The sequence below is a fragment of the Cyprinus carpio genome, unplaced genomic scaffold (assembly GCF_018340385.1).
Source record: "Cyprinus carpio isolate SPL01 unplaced genomic scaffold, ASM1834038v1 S000006461, whole genome shotgun sequence".
In the NCBI taxonomy this organism is placed as follows: Eukaryota; Metazoa; Chordata; class Actinopteri; order Cypriniformes; family Cyprinidae; genus Cyprinus; species Cyprinus carpio.
The window spans coordinates 169,125-180,157 of record NW_024879141.1 but is presented as its reverse complement, the minus strand read 5'-3'; positions in this window follow the sequence as shown (position 1 = coordinate 180,157).

Here is an 11,033-nt window from a genome sequence, read left to right as displayed (position 1 = left end):
GCTGCAGGGGTGTCCTGTACACCACTGCCCTGGACTCATTTTGTTGTGTTTTCCCTCCCCATGTGTTCTGTGACCCATGTTAATTGTCTCATTCTATGCACCTGTGTTTAGTAATTATCTCTAGTATTTAAGTTCCTGTCTTTGCATCTCTCCTCTGTCGGGTCTACTTTATCCATACCTGTGTGATTCCTCACTCCTATGTTGGATTACCCTTGTGTTTCAAGAAAGTAAAAGTTTGTTAATCGTGCTCCTTGTCTCCTAGTTCCTTCGACAGTGTGACAGAAGGCCCGACCTTAATACAGTTTTATGCGTGTTTCCTCTCCATTTCGTTTTTGTTTTCTCTCAGTGTTTTTTTTTTCCGTAGTGTGCCCCTATGGATCCCCTCCTTTGCCCTGAATTCCTCCTTCTTCTGCTGGAGCAGGAAGATAAGGGTCTCGAGGACCATACCAAACTGTTCCTGTTGGTCACTAACATTACCAGAAACCCAGACGATGTGCTCTGGTCTTTCTTTGACACAAGCCTAAACGCTGAGTGCAGAGTGTTGTTGTCCGAAGATGTTCCTCGGGAGGAATTTGCCGCCTTTGTGGAGTGGACTCTGGTGAGAAATGGGTTGCCACTCACCATCTGCCCTGTGGATGATCTTGCCGGATCCACTCCAGAACCAGAATCCAGCCAACCTTCTCCCCGCTGTGCAGAAATTAAGCCTGAGATAAGGGTGAGCTGAGTATGGAGCGGAGCTGGTGCCAAAACCGGGAGGGGGATCTAACAGACTGAAAGTCTGAACTGGAGATCGATCCCTCTCCTCTCTCTGTTGTCTCCGCTGGTCCCGCCCAGCCCTCCTTCGTCCTTGTTTCCCTTGTCCAACCCTGAGGGGGCTTCCGGTCATCCAGTGCCCACTCCTCGAAAGTGCCCTCCAGTGCCTGCTCCTAGAATGTGCCCTTCTTGTCTCCTCCCTGGACTCTGTCTGCCGGCCCCCTCCCGGGAGTCTGTCCTCCTCCTGAGCCTCCTCCCTGGTTCCCACCCATTCCCCTCCCCATGTTGTTCCCACACTGCAAAAACAGAAATCTAAGAAAGTAAAAAAAATATTATTTCTAGAAAATACATCTTGTTTTTTGCCATAAAAGATAAAAATTCTTATAAAATACATTGCATACTAGTTAATAAATCTTACTTTAAGAAAATTGGTCTTATTCTGTCTTGACAAGTAAATGTTATCTCATTCTGAGGTAGATTTTACCAGAAACGAGTGACAAGTATAAAGTGCAAGTTTTGGTGCATGTTCAATTAGATTGTTGTGCTAATTTTAAGAATAATACCACTCCTAAAAATTCTATTTTCAAGAATCTTAAGCAAGTTCAAATATATATATATATATATATATATATATATATATATATATATATATATATTTTAGTGATCTTCTGTTTGTGTCTGTTCATGTATTTGAAAATTCAATTAAGACAAATTGCTTGTGTGAATATAAACACTTGGTCAAAAAGTGGTTTAAATCTGATTTACTATATTTCATATCATCAACAAACATACAACAATGAATTTATTGTATGCAGAACAATCACATTTACAAAGTAACACAGATTTATTTATCCCTTTATTTATTTAACATGAGTATTAAAGTTTGTCTAAGGAATACTCTGGGTGAGCTCATTAGCAGCATTTGTTGATGAGCACAAACATAATTGACAACTTTTTTTCTTCTCAAAAAAGGGGTTTGATCAACATTGTTGTCGATGAGCTCAACTTGTATTGAACACAGATTATTACAAAATATCCCAATGGTAAATTAAAGACTTTTTTTGTTTGAAATTGTTATACATCCAAAATAAGTCAAAACGTATTCAATTTAGAACACACCCATAAATTCTCACACACTTGAGGTTTTGTGTAATTCAATCACATCTCCGAGGTAATATTTCACAGGGACGTATGTAATGTCCCTGTGACTTAAACTGTAATACGGTGTGAAGTCTACAAGGTTGTCTGCATTAACTAGTTCAGTTGCCTCTGCCAGGTTGGGAACCTCAATTTTATAAGACATGTAGTCTCTGTCAAAACAGACTGTACTGTACATCTGACATTCACAATACAAAGATGAATTTATGACGAATATGTTCCTCACAAGTCCAAATTCTGGTAGACTACTACCATTTGCCATACACACTAGTAATGTTTTGTCACTAATGTATTTGTTTCCATTTAAAGTAATCCACTTAACAGACACTGCATGGTTTATCTGATCAACTCCAAAGTAGTCCCTTACTTTTCCTTTTAAATACGGCATGTTTTTTACTTCTGATACTGGTCCCAATACACATTCACTGGCAAAAATCGGGTGGTTGGAACTGTTTACATTCTGACAGCATTCAAACATTTGGTTATGCTTAATTAAGGACTTTGAAACCCATCTTTTAAAAAAACAATGTTTGGATGCGAACCTCATGCACATGTGACGGAGCATTGGTCCCAACAGTTTAATCTGGGATGGAACATGAATATGTTGTTTAGGTGTAATGTTGTTCTCTGAGAAAAGGTCCTTAAAATGTTTAAGATGCTGTTTAATAAGTACTTTCAACTTGTCAGTAGTCTCAAGGCTAATAACTGGTGAAAACAAAATTTGAACAATCTCCAGAAGCTCAAGAATGAAGGAAAAATATGCAGTACCTTTAATCACATCCAATAGAAAGGGCACTATTTTGAGCAAAACAAGCATTTGACCTGATGACTGCTTCAGTTTGTTGTCATTGGAAGCTAACGTACTGTATGCAATAGGGCTAGGCCTATCTCTAGTATCTTGTGGAGAGTATGGGAATCCAATGATATCAGCATTGAAAGCATCAAGGTCCAGTTGTCCCAAAAGAACCAATTGTTTCAGCATACACTTAATTTCCAAGGGAGCAATGCCCTCAAGAATTACATGCATTATATCTTGAGGAGTTTGTTGGATTAAATTGAAGGCAGGGAAATCCATTACTTTGCTCCTCCGGTTTATTCCATATGTAGTTTTAAGGCTGTTCTTGAGATATTCAGTACTGGCTTTCTCAATGTCACTGCACTGTCGAATATGTCTTTCCAGTGTTCTTTGCTCAAAGTTTTCTTTATTAAAAAACATTTGCATGTCCTCAGAAGAACATTCACAATGTTGGCATTTACTGTATGCAAAGCCCACACCCTCTTTAAATCCACATAACTCATGTTGAGCTAAAGTATCTCCACATACGGAAACCACTGCTCCATATATCTCATGTTCACCACATGGAGGATGAATCTTCACGGCATTATATAGCTTTACTAAGTCCTCATGCAATCTTGCCAATATGGCATCAACTCCACATTCTGAGAGTTCACTTTGCTTTGCAATAGCAAGAAGACGGATTGAAGCTAATTTTTACCTGTACTTTGGATTAATGTTTCCCAAAGTGTAGTAAAACATGAGCAACTTATTCTTTGAAGCATGAGACCCAAGTGGATTGCAAATTTCGATTTCATCCGAATAAAGGATTATCTGTAAAGCAGAGGGTCTAGAAGAAAATAAAGGGTGTGAAAGCATTAGTTCGCCATCTATGATGTCATAAAAATATCCACTGCTGCATTTCTGAGATCCACCATTTATCATGGCAAAAATTTTTGGATGAGACATTAATTGTTCTAAACTCTTTATCAGGGGTATATAATGGAAACATTTGTTTTTTATTGCGAGGTCTCTTAGTTTTTTCTTTTCTGACGACATACTGCTAATCCGACTGAAACCTCTTCTGCTTCCACAAAATTGAATTTTTCTTTTATGACACTGTCCTGTCTATAGGATGTTGAAACTGCAGCAAATGAATCTATAAAGGAGTCAAAGAGTCCCAAAGCTTCTCGTTGAAGTTCACTTCCTGCATGTCTGTTGAATACTGTTTGTAGCTGACTCCTCAAGCTGTTCAGTAAATGAGCTTGATACTCCTGAACTACAGCCACAACATCATTCACACCACTCTGAAAAAAAACAAAACATTAATTAGCATGGAAATATACGTAACAATGTTACAAACATCACTGAATGAGAACATGGATAGATCATTAATGTGACTCAGGAACAAAGTTTTTTGCCAAGTTTTATAGTAACAAATACAAATTTTAGAGGTGTACTTTTGAGGTATGTTGTGAGGTAAAATTTGGAAATATTAACATTTTTAATGTTTTTGATAGACATCTCGTATGCTCAAAGCCTGCATTCATTTGATCAAAAATACAGAAAAAAATAAATATTGTGAAATATTATTACAATTTAAAACAATGGTTTTCAATTTTAAAATGTTTTAAATTGTAATTTATTTCTGTGATGCGCAGCTGTATTTTCAGCACCATTACTCCAGTCTTCAGTGTCACATGATCTTCAGAAATCATTCTAATATACTGATTTTATACTCAGTTATTATCAGTGTTGGAAACAGTTGTAATTCTTAATATTTTGTGATAATGTAAACCGGTAATATTTTTTTTCAGGATTCATTGATGAATAAAAATTGTAAAAGAACAGCATTTATTCAAAATAGAAATATATTCCAACAATGTCTTTACTGTCGCTTTTTATTATTTTATTAATATTATTTTAATATTGGCTGTTTATTAATATTTATTAAGCACAAATTAATGCCTTATTCTGCATGACCTTATTCTATATTCTTCATCCTACCCAATACCTAAAGTGAACAACAAACATATTAATTATGAATAAGCAGTAAATTAGGAGTTTGTTCAAAGAAAAGTCATAGTTAATAGTGAATATGTGTTTCCTATACTAAAGTGTTACCACATTAGTTAACTACTACAGATAACATTAACAGAATAAACAACAATTATACAGCATTTATTAATCTTAATGTTAATTTTAACATCTACTAATACATTATTAAAATCAAATTCTGTAGTTTTTAAACATTAGTAAATGCACTATGAACTAACATGAACAAACAATGAACAGCTGTATTCTTATTAACGAACATTAACAAAGATGAATAAATACTGTAACTAACAGCTGTATTGTTCATTGTTAGTTCATGATAGTTAATACATTAGCTAATGTTAACGAATGAGACCTTTTGTGTTATTAAGCACTGCAACACAACTTTCTTTTACTGACACTAACCTGTGAGAGATGATGTTTCTCTCTAGCAGTCATCACAATAGCAGTGGCATGTCTGGATAGCACACCATCACTTGATAATTCGTCATTCTAAACATGAAGAAAATAGTAAAAATATTATATACTTGAATGTATAATAATTAGGTTAAATAAGAGACTATGCTATGACATAAACAACATGAACTAAGTTTTTAATTTACCATGGTTTCTTGGGGGAGGCATGAAGAACTTGAGTCATCTGAAGGCCTGTTTGGAATAGGTGGAGTGGGATTGAATAGTAATACATCCTGTACTTCCAGGTTCGGAGGAGACCGCAAAACGTTGTTACTGCTTAAGCCAGAGAAAACTGTTTCACCAGTGTCAAAAGCATCAAAATCACCAAAATGTTCCACAGGAACAAGACGAGAGGTTTGAAAATCCACATTATTCTCCAGTGTCGTTTCATTATCCGGACTGTCACTTGAGTTCCGAGTATCCTGAGCCACCAGCGTTGGTCCACTATATGTCCACAAGTTGTTGCTGTCCGTTCTTCTAGGTTCACCGGATGCCTCGTGTTGTGCTGATCTCTCTCTCCGATGGGATCTGCTGCTACTCACGCCGTCTAGATATTGTGAGTGTGTTCGTCTGATCTGATACCAAAAAGAGTTGTAGACTCGGTACTCTTTAGTACACCCATCTATTCCACAAACCAGGCGGAAATCTGGACTACGACTATGTGCAAAATTGATGTGACTCAATAAAGATTTGAGAGTAAGAGCCACAAACACATAACAAATGATGCAGCGCCATATCATTTTCTCCGGTAAAATCAAAGCAAGCTTTCGTAGCTACCTCAAATAAAACAGAAGAGATGTTAACTACGTTAAAGCCGGAATAACTACTATAACATTCTTAATGTGCCAAATCAAATACATACAACACAGGAAATGAGAAAAACGCGCGAGCGTGCATGCGCAACAGTGCGTTGATCCTGTGACGTATTAACGTTTTGTAATACGCATGCGCAATCAGCGCACCAAAGCGCAGCAAGGAAACGAAGGCACTTCCTCCCGCCAGTTTCTCACGATGGACGGACTCGATGAAGTTGCGATTTCTACTCTAAAAGGTTAGTAATTTATAAAAAATTGTTGAAAATCAGTTAATTCTATTGCTCATTCTGTGTATTTGAAATGTAATTGTTATCTAAAATGATTCCTACCGGAAACAACGCTCCTGTAACTGAATGAAATTAGCTGATCATTCAGTCTTTTTCTTGAGATATTCAGTAATCTTTTGTCTGAAATTTCAGCCTGTCCCGTTTTGCTTTCCATCTCGTTAGCTGTACTAGTTAGTACAAATTAAGTAATACTTAATTTATTAAAAGCAGCTTATATCCAGATATGACCTCAATTTTTTTGTGACGTCACCCTGAGACAAATTCAATTAAACTATCACTTCTGTTGTTTTATCGTTAACACGTTAATAAATTTGTATTCAGTGACATTAGTCAACCGTTTTACAACATTTGTTTTGCAGCACTTATTGATCATTGTGTTACATGGACTAATACATTTTTTATTTAAATGTGCATACCACAACATTAGTTATTTCATAATGAACATACAATGAACATTTGTTCTACCATTTACCAATGCTTTTAAATGCTCTAAAACTGTTTATTGCTTTTTCATAATACATAATGCATTTACTGATGCTAACAAAAATAAGATGTTTTATCATTATTGCCTGTTTATTTCACTTCATTCAGCCATTTCATAGCTTTAATATTTCTATTATGTTAGGACCATGTTATAAAGCAGAAATTTCTCTATTTGGGTAAATTGTTATTAAATAGCTATAATCAAGTGAATGCATTTTCACAATAACTGAAAAAGTTATGCATACAAAGTATAATGCACCTGAGCTATGCTAACATATTTACATGTGTTCTAAGCTGCTAACATTGTGGAAGACATTTTACCAACTCTCTCACGGGATGATATCCGAGATCTCTTTCCTGGTCCTGAGCACTTCCTGCGGCGCAAAGCCATTTGGCTTATTATTCATAAGGAAGAACAGGTAATTTTACTTAAACCCTTAACTGTCACCCCATTTTTGAGAATAAACATGAATCCAATCCAAACTTAAATGTTTATAATACAAGAATGTTTTGGAGTACAGACCTGAATTTGGTCTGCTAAATATTGCTGATGAAAAGTATGAAAAACTTATGAAAGTTTAAATTTACTATAAATCAAATGTACTGTACTAAGCATTTATTTTATATAAAATTTATATTTTATCAAATATATTTTACTCTAAAATTGCTATCAAATGAAAGCCATATGTCTATCAAAGTTGCGTTCCAAATTTGAAGTTGATGTCAAAAAAGAAAGCCGTTGGGTGTCACCGACATTAATTTTTTAAATTACTATTACAAATTTATAAATGTCTGTCCCAATATCAAAACAGTTGGCAAATATGGAACCGCGAGACTCAGACCTTTCCAACAATATTTGTTTTGTCAAGATTTGACTATAAAGTAGCTAAAATAAATATTGTAATTTGAAACCTGACATCACCCACTAGGGTAGGAGCTCACTAAAAGAAATTAAAGTACCATTTCCATGGTAACACAACATCGATTTCAGATGGTTTTCATAGGTTGAACCTAATTGTGGTGTTGATTACTAAAATATGTGATATAAAAAAAGGCAATTTATAAGAAGATTGCCAAGTGTCCCACCAGTGGGATGGTGACAGTTAAGGTTAAAATATTTGTGTTTTTAACCTGTTATCAGTAATTACATTTTCAGCACAGAGGATTTATATGTAAGTTGGTGTGGTTAAAGATTAACACTTATACATTCAAGTGAGACCCTCTGGAATAAAATGATAAATTACTTTTCTGATTTGATTAATGTATACATTTGTATTTTAGGGGCACGCCATTCCTGTTGAAGCCCAAGGTTCATCAGCTGATGATGAACATTATGGAAGTCCAAAAAGAGATGACCCCAGCACTTCAAAGTTTTTGAAGTTACCCAGCCCAGAATACGTTCTCTTCACTGATAGTGAACTACAACATGTGAGACGTGCATACTTCGAGCAGCAGCGTCTTGGAAAAGAGGGTGAAGTCACCTTATCAAAGGAGCTCTTCTGCCGGCTCATCCGAAATACCATGACAAATATGATATCTATTGCAAGAGCCTCTTCAGATGACTACAAATATCCCACTAAACATGAAGTTATTGCCATGGCAAAGCGGTTAGTGGAATACTACCCTATGATAAAAGATAAGTCAACTGGATCGAGTCATGAGTGGGTGAGAGACTTCATTTGCTTGAATATTTATAGTCAAAACATGTTTTCCTGCTAACATTATGTTTCAAAACTATTCATTGATGCTTTTTTCTGTTTTACAGGACACAGTTGTCAAAAAGCTCTTGAAGCGACTTTCAAATATCCAAAGTCCTGTGAAGGCCAAACACCCTCCATCCAAGAGAGCACGTCTGGATGAAGTACCGTCTGCTGCAGTGGCAAGTGACTATGATGCTGATTCCAGTGCATCAACGGTTCATCTATCACCACCTTCAAGATCAAGCACCCCACGGCAAGAAAATGACAGCACTGATGAAGCATGTATATACATTAACATTTACAAGAAAATGTACAAGTGTAGTATTTGCAGTAAATAATAACATAACATAATAACATAATATAAGCCTAATTCTGCCTTATTTATTTTTATGTGGCATGGCATACATTCTTGTTCTAATTATATTGAATGCCTGAATTATAGCCGATGATCCAGACAAAAGCCTTGACAGCCAGAAAACACAGGCACGACATTACAGGACTCTACAAGAAATGTACAAAGCAAAGAAGCCAAACAAAGCTGCTGTAACTCATCTATTAGACCTGGAGTTCCAGTCCAGAAAGAAATTTATTGACTCAAATGCTTTGAAGGAGCAAGACAGACCCGCAAAAATTTTACAGGCATACCCGTGCTTCAAAGAACTGGACCATGTGGGTATACACTGAAACATACTTTAGACTGAGTGACAAATGTCCCATATCATCTGCCTAACTGCAGACATACAGATTAATGATTTTTATAACTTTAAATATTTCTCTCAGGTAATGGATGAACTGCGGAGAGTCATTGAGCCAAACAATAGCCAATACACTTCTGAGGTGAAAGGCAGGTGGGAGAACTTGTACTCCAAGGTTCAATTTTATGGTGTCATGAAGAAAGTCATGAAGCCTCCAAGGACATTAAATGGAGGTAAAGATGTATTTCATTGATTCTGTATAGATAATACCTACCTGATTTCAGTAACATTTTATAATAAGTATACAGTAATAAAGTACTTACAAATCATTTGGAAACTATTGGTTTATATTTAATTCATAGTTGTTATATTGTAGTCTCTACAATGTGAATACATTAATAGGCTATATGCAATTAGTGAGTTCTTCATTCATTTTCAGTGGAATTAACACAATTATTATTGTTGTTTAATTAGCTCATAAGTAATAACTTAGTTAATATTTATTATGCTTTGTTAACAACTTAAAGGGTTAGTTCACCCAAAAACGAAAATAGTGTAATTTATTACTCCCCCTCATGTTGTTGTACACCCATAAGACCTTCATCTTCAGAACACAAATTAAGATATTTTTGATGAAATATGAGGGCTCAGAGAGGCCTCTATTGCCAGCAATGACACTGCACCTCTCAAGATCCATAAAGCTACTAAAAACATTTAAAACAGTTCATGTGACTACAGTGGTTCAACTTTTTATAACCTCTCAAGATCCATAAAGGTACTAAAGACATATTTAAAACAGCTCAAGTGAGTTCAGTGGTTCAACTTTAATGTTGTGAAGTGACGATAATACTTGTGCGCCATTTTCAAAACACTGGTTCATTAAGTTCTGAAGCTTTCGTTTCGATTCAGTGGTTTGGATCGCGTATCAAACTGCTAAACTGCTGTAATCACCAGTTCCTTCAGGATTTTGCAATTCTGTGATCACTGAATTTATGACAAAATTAAGCAAACTCCACAATTTTCGCAAAAGCTCGCAAATTTTTGTAATTCCCGCAGATTTTCCACAGATTTTTGGCTTAGACGCATCCCATGACGTCATCCGAATGCGCATTCAATCAAAGAAAGGTTGTTTCTCAGTTCCAAAAATGGAATGAACAGCCTTGTGTTCTCATCATGACTAATTTACAAAAGCTACACTGGATAAGCGAACCGAAAGTGTACTCGTTTGGGTTTAGTAGCGCAGACCATTTATCTGCTCGGGCCCGAGCCGCGGGCTGATCTTGATCACGCGACACTGATGTACACAGCGCTAGGAGATACAGTGAAGAACGCAGTCAAATTTGCCACAGAATCAATAACATCTCTGTAAAATCTTGTGAGAAGTATTCAAATTCAGTGCAGTGTTAAAGCTACAGATATCAGAACAAATGCCACTGATGTGGAGACCAGGAAAAACATTGTTCAGTAAACACAAATCACCACCATTTACCATGGATTTAACATAGTAAAATTACAGGGACAACTTGTGGCAGAATGTTTTCGAGTGTTTTTTAAATGCTTCACACAACTTTTCCCAGCACTTCAAAGCTTTAAGTATTCCTGAATTTGAAAGTTATTTTAATGTGACAATATTTGTTCATTATTCATAGGTTGCCCCCATGTATAAAACAAAGAATTCATAATTACATAATGTAGGAAAGCAAACACTTATTTAAAAAAAAACTTAATGGCACTGGTGCTGGTGTCCTCAAATGTTAGTCTGGAGACCTACAATGTTTCTCGAAGTCAGAAAAGTCATAACAGTGTTAGAAGAATGTTTTCTGTGGTATATTTTCACTGCAAAACGATAAGAAATG